This window comes from Kogia breviceps, chromosome 2, assembly GCF_026419965.1.
Source record: "Kogia breviceps isolate mKogBre1 chromosome 2, mKogBre1 haplotype 1, whole genome shotgun sequence".
Lineage (NCBI taxonomy): Eukaryota > Metazoa > Chordata > Mammalia > Artiodactyla > Physeteridae > Kogia > Kogia breviceps.
The window spans coordinates 105,601,820-105,619,628 of record NC_081311.1 but is presented as its reverse complement, the minus strand read 5'-3'; positions in this window follow the sequence as shown (position 1 = coordinate 105,619,628).

Below are 17,809 nucleotides of genomic sequence, written 5' to 3'. Positions count from 1 at the left end.
GCTCTGCTGCCCTAGTAACCAGATGTGGGAATGTAGCAATGCTGACGCCTTGTGGCCGTTTCCCACAGCAGCAGCTTTAAAGTCAGTGCTAATGGTCACTCAATAGTCACACACATTGCAGGCTTGTAAATGACACCTGCCCTCCAAAAAAAAAATCCTGGGGTCGAAAATCGACCAAAAAAGTCAAAAGAGGGCAACCTTCCAAGAAGACAATTTCAAGAGGTTTATTGTACTCACAGTTTTTTTCTGTTTTTGTTTAACAGAATAAAAAAAGGCGTGGAAAAGTGCTGAACCTTAGGAATTATTAAAGACACAAAAATACACGTTACAAAAACCTATCAGGTCACACCACTCAGAGTGGCCATCAGCAAAACTTCTGCAAACAATAAATGCTGAAGGGGTGCTGAAGAAATGCGTACCCTCGGTTCTAAGTGGGACGTGGTAAGAGCCACTAAGGAAAACACAGTGGAGTTGCCTGGAAAGGGTAAACATTGAGCGACCGTTCAATCAAGCATACCCCCTGCTGGGTCTATCACCTGAGAGGATGAGAATCAAAAAGACACGGGCTGGCAATCCTGCAATCCAGCAATGTTTACCATAGCCAACACTTGGAAGCAATGAAAATGTCCATCCACAGAGGAATGCAGAAAGAAGAAGTGGTCCATGTACACAATGGAATAGTACTCCAGTGAAAAGTAGAAATTCCATTTTAAAAACAGATATAAATAACGAGACATCAGCTTCTGGGGATTTCTCCAGACACATTCCACCGTAATTGATAACCGAGGAACATCACTGGCAGGAAAGTCTGTTTCACTAGTTACCAGAGTGGGAAACGCAGAAATGCTGCAGCCCTCTGGCCGTTACCTGGTGCACAAGTACTGGAGGGCTGTCAATGAAACCTGCCCTCAAAATGTCTTGAGGGAGGTACTGGCCAAAATATTTCAAAATGTGGCACATGCTTCAAGAAAAGAATGTGATGAGGTAAGCTACACACACAGTTTGAAGACAAAAAGGACATCCCTGAAAGGTCAATTTCAAGGCTTTATGAGACGCATGCAAATCCAACCACAGAGGTATCGGCTCCCACCAGTCAGAAGAACCCTCAGCAACAAAACTACCAACAATTACTGCTGAAGGGGTTGTGCAGAAGTGCATACCCTCTACGTTAAGTGGGACTTTGCCGCCAGCCGCGGCGGGTCCTCAAAGTGTAGCAACAACCGACGAGAGGGGGTAGGGAACTGAACGCACCAAGGTATGGGATCAGAAGGGCACAAGCAACTGATGGTTGCAAGGCAAGTTTAATAACAAAGCATAGCCATATATATACCCCTGAAGCAGGGAATTTGCTTAGTCACGCCTTATCGGCATCAGCTGGTTGATTGGCTTCTCGGCTTAGTCACACCTTATCAGCATCAGCTGGTTGGTTGGCTTCTCGGCTTCTCCCTCCAAGGCACCAATTTCCCCTCCAGGGTTGCTTTTCCTAGCTGTAGGGAACAACCAGGGACTCCCAGTAACTGAGCAGGTCCCTGGAGCGATTTGGCCAAAGACCATCTCCTTTTCTATGGTCATACCATAAAGTCCAGGATGCATACCAAGGAGAGGACAGTCGGGCCCTGAGGCTTATGAGGGTCTTAATGGCGCCTTCCTCAGAGGGCAATGCTCGCCACAGGACTTAACCTGGTAAGAGGCACTAATGGGAACAGAATGGAAGTGCCTTTACAAGGGAAACACCGAGTTACGATATGATCCAGCAGGCCCACTCCTGGGCCTATAAGCTAAGAAGACAGAAGTGGAAAGACGCAGGCAGGCAAATCTGCATTGCAGGAGTATTACAATAGCCAGGACATGGAAGCAACCAGAAAGTCCATCAACAGATGAGTGGACAAAGAAGAACAGGGACCTGTACAGATGGAATAGTAGCCAAGGAAAACAAGGAAACAATGCCACCAACAGCACCATAGGTGAGTCTAGAGTTAATCACGCAACTTGCAGTAAGTCACAATGCGAAAGATACATATCCCACGGTATCACTTATAGGTGTTCCCTAAAAATTGATATCACTGAAGATATTTCCACAGAGAAAGGCAATCACAGATGCAATAAACAGATTTATGGTTCACCCATGGGCAGGTGTGAGAATTGTGTACATTAGGAAATTGGGTTGAAGAGAGATATACAAACACAGGTGAAATACATAATCACCAAAGGCCTACGGAATACCAAGAGAAGAGTACTCAACATTGTGTCACAAGCTACATGGGAAAAGGATCCAAAGAAGACTAGATGCATGTTTATGTGTAAAAGAGCCACATCCTTCACCCCTACAACAAGCCAAACATTGTAGTCAAACTTGCTGGGAGAAAAAATAAACATTAACTTAAAAAACGAACAAGGAAGTAGTGAGACCCAAACGTAAGGGGCTTTTTCCTGGCACATTCCATTCTAATTGACAACCTAGAATACGACTTCCACGGAGGCTCTGTTGCCCTAGTAACCAGGTTTGGTAAAGGAGACCTGCTGCCGCCTTGTGGCCGTTTCTCAAAACAGCAGCTTTAAACCCAGTGCTAATGGTCGCTTGATATTCAAAATCATTGCAGGCCTATAAATGACACCTGCCCTCAAAAACAATTCTTGGGTCGTAAATCGAGGAAAAAAACTCAAAAGACGTGCACATTTCAAAACGACAATTTCAAGAGGCATATTTGGCGCACATTTTGTCTTCTCTTTCTTTCCTTCTCTTGTGATAAATAAAAGGGCATGGAAAAATGCTCAACATCAGGAATTAATAAAGCCATGCCAATCCAGTCGACAAAAACGTTCACCCACAGTCGTCAGAATGATCATCAGCCACAGAGTCTACAAAGAATAAATGCTCAAGGTGTTTTAGAGAACTCTGTGCCCTCTAGCTGCCGCTGGGACGTAACCTGGTAACAGCTAGTAGTGAGAACACAGTGGAGGTGCGTTGAAAGGTAAAAATTGAGCTAACATGTAATCGGGTAGGCCCACTGATGGGCCTATCTCCCGAGTCGACCAACATCAAAAAGACACAGGCTGGCCATCCTGCACTGCAGCAACATGTACCATAGCCAAGACTTGGAAGAAACCCAAATGTCCATCAACAGAACAATGCACCAAGAAGAAGGGGCCCATGTACACAATGGAATATGAGCCACGGAAAAGCATGGAACAGTGCCGCTGGCACCACCGTAGAAGGATCTAGAGATACTCACCCAAAAGGAAGTACGAAAGAAACCGAAATATAAATATCCTATGACATCACTTAGAGTTGTTACTTAAAAATTGATACCCAAGAAGTCATTTCCAAGAGAAGGCCGTGCATCGATCCAGAAAACCAACTATGCTTAACCAAGTGGAAAGGTGTAAGGAATGTATGAATTTGGATATGGGGGTTTACAGACATGTCCTGATACATATGAAATACATAATCACAAAATACCTAAGGAATACCAAGAGAGGTCGACTCAACACTCTGTAATAACCTACACGGGAAAGGATCCAAAGATGAATAGATCGATACATACATATAATGAACCAGATGCTGTACACCTAGATCACACACCACATTTCTTTATCCAATTGGCTGGGATAATAGGTAACAATTAAATTTTAAACAACACACAAGAAGTTAGGAGATATAAGCTCTTGGGGGTTTGCCCTGGCACACTGCACTCTAATTTGCAGCCTACTAACACAATTTGCAGGAAGCCTCTGTTGCAGGAAAACCCATAGTTGGAAATGGAGAAATGCTGCCGCCTTGTGGCCGTTTCCCGCAAGAGCGGCTTTCAACGCATAGCTATGGGTCACTTAACATTCACAAGGACTCAGGCCTCGAAAAGACACCTGCCCTCCAAAAAATGTCCTGAGCCAGGCAGTGGCCAAAAAAAGTCAAAGCAGCCAAATGTGTCCAAGAGATAGTAGGAAGAGGTAAGTTTTACTCACTCTTTCTCAAAAAAAGGAAAATGGAGAAAAGCTCAACATCAGGAATTATCAGACTCCTCTAACCTACAAAAAGCTTTCAACTCACCCAAGTTAACTACCGTCAGCCAAAAGACTACAAACAATAAATGCCGAAGGGGTTTTAGAGAACTCTGTTCCCTCTAGCTGCTGAGGAGATGTCTAGTTGTAACAGCCAATAATGAGAACAGAAAGGAGCTGCGTTTTCAATTAAAAACTGAGCCACCATTCCATCCAGAACACCCACAGCTGAGCCTCTCACCTGAGAAGACACAGGCTGCAAGAGCTGCACTCCACGAGTTTTCACAGTAGCCAAGACACCGAAGCAACCAAAAATGTCCATCAAGAGATGAATGGATAAGAAGAGCTGGTCCGTGTACACAGTGGACTATTAGCCATGGAAAACAAGGAAACACTGCTCTTTGAGGCACCCTAGATGAGCCTAGAGATAATCACAGAACATGAGTTAAGTCGGAAAGCCAAAGACATACCGTATGACATCACTTATAGGCGTTATCTAAGAGCTGACACAAATGAACATATTTCCACAAAGAAAGACACTCACAGACTTAGAAAACAAACTAAGCTTATGTAAAATGAAAGGTGGGGGGAATGGATAAATTAAGATTAGTGTCACCATATGTGTACAAATACATATTAAATACATATATCAAACAGACCGACCATATAACAAGGGAGGTCACCAGAACACTCTGCAATAATTTACATGGGAAGAGGATCTGTACAAGAATATATATATATATATATATATATATTTTTTTTATACATGTATATATATTCATATATATACAAAACGTACAAACGAACCAGATTGTGTACACCTAGGAGCAACAATATTCTAATCATTACCCCAATCAGAAGAATGAAAAGAGCGAACAAGAACTAATGTGACATAAGCTTCTGGGGTTTTTTGCTGGCACATTCCATTCTAATCTACAACCTGGGAACAGGACTTCCAGAAGGGCTCTGCTGCCCTAGTAACCAGATGTGGGAATGTAGCAATGCTGACGCCTTGTGGCCGTTTCCCACAGCAGCAGCTTTAAAGTCAGTGCTAATGGTCACTCAATAGTCACACACATTGCAGGCTTGTAAATGACACCTGCCCTCCAAAAAAAAAATCCTGGGGTCGAAAATCGACCAAAAAAGTCAAAAGAGGGCAACCTTCCAAGAAGACAATTTCAAGAGGTTTGTTGTACTCACAGTTTTTTTCTGTTTTTGTTTAACAGAATAAAAAAAGGCGTGGAAAAGTGCTGAACCTTAGGAATTATTAAAGACACAAAAATACACGTTACAAAAACCTATCAGGTCACACCACTCAGAGTGGCCATCAGCAAAACTTCTGCAAACAATAAATGCTGAAGGGGTGCTGAAGAAATGCGTACCCTCGGTTCTAAGTGGGACGTGGTAAGAGCCACTAAGGAAAACACAGTGGAGTTGCCTGGAAAGGGTAAACATTGAGCGACCGTTCAATCAAGCATACCCCCTGCTGGGTCTATCACCTGAGAGGATGAGAATCAAAAAGACACGGGCTGGCAATCCTGCAATCCAGCAATGTTTACCATAGCCAACACTTGGAAGCAATGAAAATGTCCATCCACAGAGGAATGCAGAAAGAAGAAGTGGTCCATGTACACAATGGAATAGTACTCCAGTGAAAAGTAGAAATTCCATTTTAAAAACAGATATAAATAACGAGACATCAGCTTCTGGGGATTTCTCCAGACACATTCCACCGTAATTGATAACCGAGGAACATCACTGGCAGGAAAGTCTGTTTCACTAGTTACCAGAGTGGGAAACGCAGAAATGCTGCAGCCCTCTGGCCGTTACCTGGTGCACAAGTACTGGAGGGCTGTCAATGAAACCTGCCCTCAAAATGTCTTGAGGGAGGTACTGGCCAAAATATTTCAAAATGTGGCACATGCTTCAAGAAAAGAATGTGATGAGGTAAGCTACACACACAGTTTGAAGACAAAAAGGACATCCCTGAAAGGTCAATTTCAAGGCTTTATGAGACGCATGCAAATCCAACCACAGAGGTATCGGCTCCCACCAGTCAGAAGAACCCTCAGCAACAAAACTACCAACAATTACTGCTGAAGGGGTTGTGCAGAAGTGCATACCCTCTACGTTAAGTGGGACTTTGCCGCCAGCCGCGGCGGGTCCTCAAAGTGTAGCAACAACCGACGAGAGGGGGTAGGGAACTGAACGCACCAAGGTATGGGATCAGAAGGGCACAAGCAACTGATGGTTGCAAGGCAAGTTTAATAACAAAGCATAGCCATATATATACCCCTGAAGCAGGGAATTTGCTTAGTCACGCCTTATCGGCATCAGCTGGTTGATTGGCTTCTCGGCTTAGTCACACCTTATCAGCATCAGCTGGTTGGTTGGCTTCTCGGCTTCTCCCTCCAAGGCACCAATTTCCCCTCCAGGGTTGCTTTTCCTAGCTGTAGGGAACAACCAGGGACTCCCAGTAACTGAGCAGGTCCCTGGAGCGATTTGGCCAAAGACCATCTCCTTTTCTATGGTCATACCATAAAGTCCAGGATGCATACCAAGGAGAGGACAGTCGGGCCCTGAGGCTTATGAGGGTCTTAATGGCGCCTTCCTCAGAGGGCAATGCTCGCCACAGGACTTAACCTGGTAAGAGGCACTAATGGGAACAGAATGGAAGTGCCTTTACAAGGGAAACACCGAGTTACGATATGATCCAGCAGGCCCACTCCTGGGCCTATAAGCTAAGAAGACAGAAGTGGAAAGACGCAGGCAGGCAAATCTGCATTGCAGGAGTATTACAATAGCCAGGACATGGAAGCAACCAGAAAGTCCATCAACAGATGAGTGGACAAAGAAGAACAGGGACCTGTACAGATGGAATAGTAGCCAAGGAAAACAAGGAAACAATGCCACCAACAGCACCATAGGTGAGTCTAGAGTTAATCACGCAACTTGCAGTAAGTCACAATGCGAAAGATACATATCCCACGGTATCACTTATAGGTGTTCCCTAAAAATTGATATCACTGAAGATATTTCCACAGAGAAAGGCAATCACAGATGCAATAAACAGATTTATGGTTCACCCATGGGCAGGTGTGAGAATTGTGTACATTAGGAAATTGGGTTGAAGAGAGATATACAAACACAGGTGAAATACATAATCACCAAAGGCCTACGGAATACCAAGAGAAGAGTACTCAACATTGTGTCACAAGCTACATGGGAAAAGGATCCAAAGAAGACTAGATGCATGTTTATGTGTAAAAGAGCCACATCCTTCACCCCTACAACAAGCCAAACATTGTAGTCAAACTTGCTGGGAGAAAAAATAAACATTAACTTAAAAAACGAACAAGGAAGTAGTGAGACCCAAACGTAAGGGGCTTTTTCCTGGCACATTCCATTCTAATTGACAACCTAGAATAGGACTTCCATGGAGGCTCTGTTGCCCTAGTAACCAGGTTTGGTAAAGGAGACCTGCTGCCGCCTTGTGGCCGTTTCTCAAAACAGCAGCTTTAAACCCAGTGCTAATGGTCGCTTGATATTCAAAATCATTGCAGGCCTATAAATGACACCTGCCCTCAAAAACAATTCTTGGGTCGTAAATCGAGGAAAAAAACTCAAAAGACGTGCACATTTCAAAACGACAATTTCAAGAGGCATATTTGGCGCACATTTTGTCTTCTCTTTCTTTCCTTCTCTTGTGATAAATAAAAGGGCATGGAAAAATGCTCAACATCAGGAATTAATAAAGCCATGCCAATCCAGTCGACAAAAACGTTCACCCACAGTCGTCAGAATGATCATCAGCCACAGAGTCTACAAAGAATAAATGCTCAAGGTGTTTTAGAGAACTCTGTGCCCTCTAGCTGCCGCTGGGACGTAACCTGGTAACAGCTAGTAGTGAGAACACAGTGGAGGTGCGTTGAAAGGTAAAAATTGAGCTAACATGTAATCGGGTAGGCCCACTGATGGGCCTATCTCCCGAGTAGACCAACATCAAAAAGACACAGGCTGGCCATCCTGCACTGCAGCAACATGTACCATAGCCAAGACTTGGAAGAAACCCAAATGTCCATCAACAGAACAATGCACCAAGAAGAAGGGGCCCATGTACACAATGGAATATGAGCCACGGAAAAGCATGGAACAGTGCCGCTGGCACCACCGTAGAAGGATCTAGAGATACTCACCCAAAAGGAAGTACGAAAGAAACCGAAATATAAATATCCTATGACATCACTTAGAGTTGTTACTTAAAAATTGATACCCAAGAAGTCATTTCCAAGAGAAGGCCGTGCATCGATCCAGAAAACCAACTATGCTTAACCAAGTGGAAAGGTGTAAGGAATGTATGAATTTGGATATGGGGGTTTACAGACATGTCCTGATACATATGAAATACATAATCACAAAATACCTAAGGAATACCAAGAGAGGTCGACTCAACACTCTGTAATAACCTACACGGGAAAGGATCCAAAGATGAATAGATCGATACATACATATAATGAACCAGATGCTGTACACCTAGATCACACACCACATTTCTTTATCCAATTGGCTGGGATAATAGATAACAATTAAATTTTAAACAACACACAAGAAGTTAGGAGATATAAGCTCTTGGGGGTTTGCCCTGGCACACTGCACTCTAATTTGCAGCCTACTAACACAATTTGCAGGAAGCCTCTGTTGCAGGAAAACCCATAGTTGGAAATGGAGAAATGCTGCCGCCTTGTGGCCGTTTCCCGCAAGAGCGGCTTTCAACGCATAGCTATGGGTCACTTAACATTCACAAGGACTCAGGCCTCGAAAAGACACCTGCCCTCCAAAAAATGTCCTGAGCCAGGCAGTGGCCAAAAAAAGTCAAAGCAGCCAAATGTGTCCAAGAGATAGTAGGAAGAGGTAAGTTTTACTCACTCTTTCTCAAAAAAAGGAAAATGGAGAAAAGCTCAACATCAGGAATTATCAGACTCCTCTAACCTACAAAAAGCTTTCAACTCACCCAAGTTAACTACCGTCAGCCAAAAGACTACAAACAATAAATGCCGAAGGGGTTTTAGAGAACTCTGTTCCCTCTAGCTGCTGAGGAGATGTCTAGTTGTAACAGCCAATAATGAGAACAGAAAGGAGCTGCGTTTTCAATTAAAAACTGAGCCACCATTCCATCCAGAACACCCACAGCTGAGCCTCTCACCTGAGAAGACACAGGCTGCAAGAGCTGCACTCCACGAGTTTTCACAGTAGCCAAGACACCGAAGCAACCAAAAATGTCCATCAAGAGATGAATGGATAAGAAGAGCTGGTCCGTGTACACAGTGGACTATTAGCCATGGAAAACAAGGAAACACGGCTCTTTGAGGCACCCTAGATGAGCCTAGAGATAATCACAGAACATGAGTTAAGTCGGAAAGCCAAAGACATACCGTATGACATCACTTATAGGCGTTATCTAAGAGCTGACACAAATGAACATATTTCCACAAAGAAAGACACTCACAGACTTAGAAAACAAACTAAGCTTATGTAAAATGAAAGGTGGGGGGAATGGATAAATTAAGATTAGTGTCACCATATGTGTACAAATACATATTAAATACATATATCAAACAGACCGACCATATAGCAAGGGAGGTCACCAGAACACTCTGCAATAATTTACATGGGAAGAGGATCTGTACAAGAATATATATATATATATATATATATTTTTTTTTATACATGTATATATATTCATATATATACAAAACGTACAAACGAACCAGATTGTGTACACCTAGGAGCAACAATATTCTAATCATTACCCCGATCAGAAGAATCAAAAGAGAGAACAAGAACTAATGTGACATAAGCTTCTGGGGTTTTTTGCTGGCACATTCCATTCTAATCTACAACCTGGGAACAGGACTTCCAGAAGGGCTCTGCTGCCCTACTAACCAGATGTGGGAATGTAGCAATGCTGACGCCTTGTGGCCGTTTCCCACAGCAGCAGCTTTAAAGTCAGTGCTAATGGTCACTCAATATTCACACACATTGCAGGCTTGTAAATGACACCTGCCCTCCAAAAAAAAAATCCTGGGGTCGAAAATCGACCAAAAAAGTCAAAAGAGGGCAACCTTCCAAGAAGACAATTTCAAGAGGTTTGTTGTACTCACAGTTTTTTTCTGTTTTTGTTTAACAGAATAAAAAAAGGCGTGGAAAAGTGCTGAACCTTAGGAATTATTAAAGACACGAAAATACACGTTACAAAAACCTATCAGGTCACACCACTCAGAGTGGCCATCAGCAAAACTTCTGCAAACAATAAATGCTGAAGGGGTGCTGAAGAAATGCGTACCCTCGGTTCTAAGTGGGACGTGGTAAGAGCCACTAAGGAAAACACAGTGGAGTTGCCTGGAAAGGGTAAACATTGAGCGACCGTTCAATCAAGCATACCCACTGCTGGGTCTATCACCTGAGAGGATGAGAATCAAAAAGACACGGGCTGGCAATGCTGCAATCCAGCAATGTTTACCATAGCCAACACTTGGAAGCAATGAAAATGTCCATCCACAGAGGAATGCAGAAAGAAGAAGTGGTCCATGTACACAATGGAATAGTACTCCAGTGAAAAGTAGAAATTCCATTTTAAAAACAGATATAAATAACGAGACATCAGCTTCTGGGGATTTCTCCAGACACATTCCACCGTAATTGATAACCGAGGAACATCACTGGCAGGAAAGTCTGTTTCACTAGTTACCAGAGTGGGAAACGCAGAAATGCTGCAGCCCTCTGGCCGTTACCTGGTGCACAAGTACTGGAGGGCTGTCAATGAAACCTGCCCTCAAAATGTCTTGAGGGAGGTACTGGCCAAAATATTTCAAAATGTGGCACATGCTTCAAGAAAAGAATGTGATGAGGTAAGCTACACACACAGTTTGAAGACAAAAAGGACATCCCTGAAAGGTCAATTTCAAGGCTTTATGAGACGCATGCAAATCCAACCACAGAGGTATCGGCTCCCACCAGTCAGAAGAACCCTCAGCAACAAAACTACCAACAATTACTGCTGAAGGGGTTGTGCAGAAGTGCATACCCTCTACGTTAAGTGGGACTTTGCCGCCAGCCGCGGCGGGTCCTCAAAGTGTAGCAACAACCGACGAGAGGGGGTAGGGAACTGAACGCACCAAGGTATGGGATCAGAAGGGCACAAGCAACTGATGGTTGCAAGGCAAGTTTAATAACAAAGCATAGCCATATATATACCCCTGAAGCAGGGAATTTGCTTAGTCACGCCTTATCGGCATCAGCTGGTTGATTGGCTTCTCGGCTTAGTCACACCTTATCAGCATCAGCTGGTTGGTTGGCTTCTCGGCTTCTCCCTCCAAGGCACCAATTTCCCCTCCAGGGTTGCTTTTCCTAGCTGTAGGGAACAACCAGGGACTCCCAGTAACTGAGCAGGTCCCTGGAGCGATTTGGCCAAAGACCATCTCCTTTTCTATGGTCATACCATAAAGTCCAGGATGCATACCAAGGAGAGGACAGTCGGGCCCTGAGGCTTATGAGGGTCTTAATGGCGCCTTCCTCAGAGGGCAATGCTCGCCACAGGACTTAACCTGGTAAGAGGCACTAATGGGAACAGAATGGAAGTGCCTTTACAAGGGAAACACCGAGTTACGATATGATCCAGCAGGCCCACTCCTGGGCCTATAAGCTAAGAAGACAGAAGTGGAAAGACGCAGGCAGGCAAATCTGCATTGCAGGAGTATTACAATAGCCAGGACATGGAAGCAACCAGAAAGTCCATCAACAGATGAGTGGACAAAGAAGAACAGGGACCTGTACAGATGGAATAGTAGCCAAGGAAAACAAGGAAACAATGCCACCAACAGCACCATAGGTGAGTCTAGAGTTAATCACGCAACTTGCAGTAAGTCACAATGCGAAAGATACATATCCCACGGTATCACTTATAGGTGTTCCCTAAAAATTGATATCACTGAAGATATTTCCACAGAGAAAGGCAATCACAGATGCAATAAACAGATTTATGGTTCACCCATGGGCAGGTGTGAGAATTGTGTACATTAGGAAATTGGGTTGAAGAGAGATATACAAACACAGGTGAAATACATAATCACCAAAGGCCTACGGAATACCAAGAGAAGAGTACTCAACATTGTGTCACAAGCTACATGGGAAAAGGATCCAAAGAAGACTAGATGCATGTTTATGTGTAAAAGAGCCACATCCTTCACCCCTACAACAAGCCAAACATTGTAGTCAAACTTGCTGGGAGAAAAAATAAACATTAACTTAAAAAACGAACAAGGAAGTAGTGAGACCCAAACGTAAGGGGCTTTTTCCTGGCACATTCCATTCTAATTGACAACCTAGAATAGGACTTCCACGGAGGCTCTGTTGCCCTAGTAACCAGGTTTGGTAAAGGAGACCTGCTGCCGCCTTGTGGCCGTTTCTCAAAACAGCAGCTTTAAACCCAGTGCTAATGGTCGCTTGATATTCAAAATCATTGCAGGCCTATAAATGACACCTGCCCTCAAAAACAATTCTTGGGTCGTAAATCGAGGAAAAAAACTCAAAAGACGTGCACATTTCAAAACGACAATTTCAAGAGGCATATTTGGCGCACATTTTGTCTTCTCTTTCTTTCCTTCTCTTGTGATAAATAAAAGGGCATGGAAAAATGCTCAACATCAGGAATTAATAAAGCCATGCCAATCCAGTCGACAAAAACGTTCACCCACAGTCGTCAGAATGATCATCAGCCACAGAGTCTACAAAGAATAAATGCTCAAGGTGTTTTAGAGAACTCTGTGCCCTCTAGCTGCCGCTGGGACGTAACCTGGTAACAGCTAGTAGTGAGAACACAGTGGAGGTGCGTTGAAAGGTAAAAATTGAGCTAACATGTAATCGGGTAGGCCCACTGATGGGCCTATCTCCCGAGTCGACCAACATCAAAAAGACACAGGCTGGCCATCCTGCACTGCAGCAACATGTACCATAGCCAAGACTTGGAAGAAACCCAAATGTCCATCAACAGAACAATGCACCAAGAAGAAGGGGCCCATGTACACAATGGAATATGAGCCACGGAAAAGCATGGAACAGTGCCGCTGGCACCACCGTAGAAGGATCTAGAGATACTCACCCAAAAGGAAGTACGAAAGAAACCGAAATATAAATATCCTATGACATCACTTAGAGTTGTTACTTAAAAATTGATACCCAAGAAGTCATTTCCAAGAGAAGGCCGTGCATCGATCCAGAAAACCAACTATGCTTAACCAAGTGGAAAGGTGTAAGGAATGTATGAATTTGGATATGGGGGTTTACAGACATGTCCTGATACATATGAAATACATAATCACAAAATACCTAAGGAATACCAAGAGAGGTCGACTCAACACTCTGTAATAACCTACACGGGAAAGGATCCAAAGATGAATAGATCGATACATACATATAATGAACCAGATGCTGTACACCTAGATCACACACCACATTTCTTTATCCAATTGGCTGGGATAATAGATAACAATTAAATTTTAAACAACACACAAGAAGTTAGGAGATATAAGCTCTTGGGGGTTTGCCCTGGCACACTGCACTCTAATTTGCAGCCTACTAACACAATTTGCAGGAAGCCTCTGTTGCAGGAAAACCCATAGTTGGAAATGGAGAAATGCTGCCGCCTTGTGGCCGTTTCCCGCAAGAGCGGCTTTCAACGCATAGCTATGGGTCACTTAACATTCACAAGGACTCAGGCCTCGAAAAGACACCTGCCCTCCAAAAAATGTCCTGAGCCAGGCAGTGGCCAAAAAAAGTCAAAGCAGCCAAATGTGTCCAAGAGATAGTAGGAAGAGGTAAGTTTTACTCACTCTTTCTCAAAAAAAGGAAAATGGAGAAAAGCTCAACATCAGGAATTATCAGACTCCTCTAACCTACAAAAAGCTTTCAACTCACCCAAGTTAACTACCGTCAGCCAAAAGACTACAAACAATAAATGCCGAAGGGGTTTTAGAGAACTCTGTTCCCTCTAGCTGCTGAGGAGATGTCTAGTTGTAACAGCCAATAATGAGAACAGAAAGGAGCTGCGTTTTCAATTAAAAACTGAGCCACCATTCCATCCAGAACACCCACAGCTGAGCCTCTCACCTGAGAAGACACAGGCTGCAAGAGCTGCACTCCACGAGTTTTCACAGTAGCCAAGACACCGAAGCAACCAAAAATGTCCATCAAGAGATGAATGGATAAGAAGAGCTGGTCCGTGTACACAGTGGACTATTAGCCATGGAAAACAAGGAAACACGGCTCTTTGAGGCACCCTAGATGAGCCTAGAGATAATCACAGAACATGAGTTAAGTCGGAAAGCCAAAGACATACCGTATGACATCACTTATAGGCGTTATCTAAGAGCTGACACAAATGAACATATTTCCACAAAGAAAGACACTCACAGACTTAGAAAACAAACTAAGCTTATGTAAAATGAAAGGTGGGGGGAATGGATAAATTAAGATTAGTGTCACCATATGTGTACAAATACATATTAAATACATATATCAAACAGACCGACCATATAGCAAGGGAGGTCACCAGAACACTCTGCAATAATTTACATGGGAAGAGGATCTGTACAAGAATATATATATATATATATATATATATATTTTTATACATGTATATATATTCATATATATACAAAACGTACAAACGAACCAGATTGTGTACACCTAGGAGCAACAATATTCTAATCATTACCCCGATCAGAAGAATCAAAAGAGAGAACAAGAACTAATGTGACATAAGCTTCTGGGGTTTTTTGCTGGCACATTCCATTCTAATCTACAACCTGGGAACAGGACTTCCAGAAGGGCTCTGCTGCCCTAGTAACCAGATGTGGGAATGTAGCAATGCTGACGCCTTGTGGCCGTTTCCCACAGCAGCAGCTTTAAAGTCAGTGCTAATGGTCACTCAATATTCACACACATTGCAGGCTTGTAAATGACACCTGCCCTCCAAAAAAAAAATCCTGGGGTCGAAAATCGACCAAAAAAGTCAAAAGAGGGCAACCTTCCAAGAAGACAATTTCAAGAGGTTTGTTGTACTCACAGTTTTTTTCTGTTTTTGTTTAACAGAATAAAAAAAGGCGTGGAAAAGTGCTGAACCTTAGGAATTATTAAAGACACGAAAATACACGTTACAAAAACCTATCAGGTCACACCACTCAGAGTGGCCATCAGCAAAACTTCTGCAAACAATAAATGCTGAAGGGGTGCTGAAGAAATGCGTACCCTCGGTTCTAAGTGGGACGTGGTAAGAGCCACTAAGGAAAACACAGTGGAGTTGCCTGGAAAGGGTAAACATTGAGCGACCGTTCAATCAAGCATACCCACTGCTGGGTCTATCACCTGAGAGGATGAGAATCAAAAAGACACGGGCTGGCAATGCTGCAATCCAGCAATGTTTACCATAGCCAACACTTGGAAGCAATGAAAATGTCCATCCACAGAGGAATGCAGAAAGAAGAAGTGGTCCATGTACACAATGGAATAGTACTCCAGTGAAAAGTAGAAATTCCATTTTAAAAACAGATATAAATAACGAGACATCAGCTTCTGGGGATTTCTCCAGACACATTCCACCGTAATTGATAACCGAGGAACATCACTGGCAGGAAAGTCTGTTTCACTAGTTACCAGAGTGGGAAACGCAGAAATGCTGCAGCCCTCTGGCCGTTACCTGGTGCACAAGTACTGGAGGGCTGTCAATGAAACCTGCCCTCAAAATGTCTTGAGGGAGGTACTGGCCAAAATATTTCAAAATGTGGCACATGCTTCAAGAAAAGAATGTGATGAGGTAAGCTACACACACAGTTTGAAGACAAAAAGGACATCCCTGAAAGGTCAATTTCAAGGCTTTATGAGACGCATGCAAATCCAACCACAGAGGTATCGGCTCCCACCAGTCAGAAGAACCCTCAGCAACAAAACTACCAACAATTACTGCTGAAGGGGTTGTGCAGAAGTGCATACCCTCTACGTTAAGTGGGACTTTGCCGCCAGCCGCGGCGGGTCCTCAAAGTGTAGCAACAACCGACGAGAGGGGGTAGGGAACTGAACGCACCAAGGTATGGGATCAGAAGGGCACAAGCAACTGATGGTTGCAAGGCAAGTTTAATAACAAAGCATAGCCATATATATACCCCTGAAGCAGGGAATTTGCTTAGTCACGCCTTATCGGCATCAGCTGGTTGATTGGCTTCTCGGCTTAGTCACACCTTATCAGCATCAGCTGGTTGGTTGGCTTCTCGGCTTCTCCCTCCAAGGCACCAATTTCCCCTCCAGGGTTGCTTTTCCTAGCTGTAGGGAACAACCAGGGACTCCCAGTAACTGAGCAGGTCCCTGGAGCGATTTGGCCAAAGACCATCTCCTTTTCTATGGTCATACCATAAAGTCCAGGATGCATACCAAGGAGAGGACAGTCGGGCCCTGAGGCTTATGAGGGTCTTAATGGCGCCTTCCTCAGAGGGCAATGCTCGCCACAGGACTTAACCTGGTAAGAGGCACTAATGGGAACAGAATGGAAGTGCCTTTACAAGGGAAACACCGAGTTACGATATGATCCAGCAGGCCCACTCCTGGGCCTATAAGCTAAGAAGACAGAAGTGGAAAGACGCAGGCAGGCAAATCTGCATTGCAGGAGTATTACAATAGCCAGGACATGGAAGCAACCAGAAAGTCCATCAACAGATGAGTGGACAAAGAAGAACAGGGACCTGTACAGATGGAATAGTAGCCAAGGAAAACAAGGAAACAATGCCACCAACAGCACCATAGGTGAGTCTAGAGTTAATCACGCAACTTGCAGTAAGTCACAATGCGAAAGATACATATCCCACGGTATCACTTATAGGTGTTCCCTAAAAATTGATATCACTGAAGATATTTCCACAGAGAAAGGCAATCACAGATGCAATAAACAGATTTATGGTTCACCCATGGGCAGGTGTGAGAATTGTGTACATTAGGAAATTGGGTTGAAGAGAGATATACAAACACAGGTGAAATACATAATCACCAAAGGCCTACGGAATACCAAGAGAAGAGTACTCAACATTGTGTCACAAGCTACATGGGAAAAGGATCCAAAGAAGACTAGATGCATGTTTATGTGTAAAAGAGCCACATCCTTCACCCCTACAACAAGCCAAACATTGTAGTCAAACTTGCTGGGAGAAAAAATAAACATTAACTTAAAAAACGAACAAGGAAGTAGTGAGACCCAAACGTAAGGGGCTTTTTCCTGGCACATTCCATTCTAATTGACAACCTAGAATAGGACTTCCACGGAGGCTCTGTTGCCCTAGTAACCAGGTTTGGTAAAGGAGACCTGCTGCCGCCTTGTGGCCGTTTCTCAAAACAGCAGCTTTAAACCCAGTGCTAATGGTCGCTTGATATTCAAAATCATTGCAGGCCTATAAATGACACCTGCCCTCAAAAACAATTCTTGGGTCGTAAATCGAGGAAAAAAACTCAAAAGACGTGCACATTTCAAAACGACAATTTCAAGAGGCATATTTGGCGCACATTTTGTCTTCTCTTTCTTTCCTTCTCTTGTGATAAATAAAAGGGCATGGAAAAATGCTCAACATCAGGAATTAATAAAGCCATGCCAATCCAGTCGACAAAAACGTTCACCCACAGTCGTCAGAATGATCATCAGCCACAGAGTCTACAAAGAATAAATGCTCAAGGTGTTTTAGAGAACTCTGTGCCCTCTAGCTGCCGCTGGGACGTA